This window comes from Sinocyclocheilus grahami, unplaced genomic scaffold (genome assembly GCF_001515645.1).
Source record: "Sinocyclocheilus grahami isolate Dianchi unplaced genomic scaffold, SAMN03320097.WGS_v1.1 scaffold159.1, whole genome shotgun sequence".
NCBI classification, from domain to species: Eukaryota; Metazoa; Chordata; class Actinopteri; order Cypriniformes; family Cyprinidae; genus Sinocyclocheilus; species Sinocyclocheilus grahami.
In genome coordinates this window covers 1,693,919-1,694,826 of record NW_015505338.1, presented here as the reverse complement: position 1 = coordinate 1,694,826, position 908 = coordinate 1,693,919, and positions in this window count along the sequence as shown.

Sequence of the window (908 nt, the reverse complement as noted above, 5' to 3'; positions counted from 1 at the left end):
ATGCGCGAAAGCGGTTATGAGAAGATGCCCCTATCGGGAGACTCTGGTCAGCTATCTCTCTATGGGTGAGACGTCCTCTAAGACTCCCTTCCTTGACATCTCGATCAGATGCCAGGGCATATGCAGCAGCAGCAGGTCGGGCTGTCGCTTCATTGCACACGATGGTGATGCTCGCCTTCACGAAGTCCAGGTCTGAGCCCGAACAACCCAGGGGTCCTAGCCCGTCTCGGTTTGAGGATCAGAGACTGGCTCAGAAGGCGAGCCGCGCTCCTCCCCCACTCGTGGGTAGGAAGAATCGCGGGTCAAAGAAAGGTAAGTAAAAGACCTAAGGGATGTGATCCAGACAGGGCGTCAGCACTTTGTCCGGATCAGAGTGATACCTCAGTATCTACTCATTTCCTTCGGGGGTCTTACATCTGCCCTTATCTTCACCTTCCTAATTTCCCTGTAACCACAATCTCTCCTCCTGACCGAGGTTAGTTGGGAAATTTCCTGCATTATAGTCTCCTATGCTGGACCTATTAGGTTTGGTTGGTTCTATGGCTTCATAGTGACCATCTTACTGATGGTCCGGTCTAGAAGCTTCTTCGGACAGAGCTCCGATGCGGGAACCATGGTGGGTGAGTACGATCCATGTCTAAATATATGTATATATAAATATATATATATGTGTGCATCTAATGAGCTGGTGGTCGTGTGTATAACCCTTCTGCTAGTTTCTTTGCAGTGTTTCCTGGGACCTGTGTGTTTCTGTCCCGTTCTAGGGTAGGTCCTCGATGGGCACCCCCTCTGCTGGGTTCAGTGTTTATTTCACTCGTCGATATATGTCCAGACGGTAAGAAAAGCCAGGTTTCGGCTTCATACTTCCTGGATCATGCGGCCATAACACAGGCTTCTGTGGGAGCCTT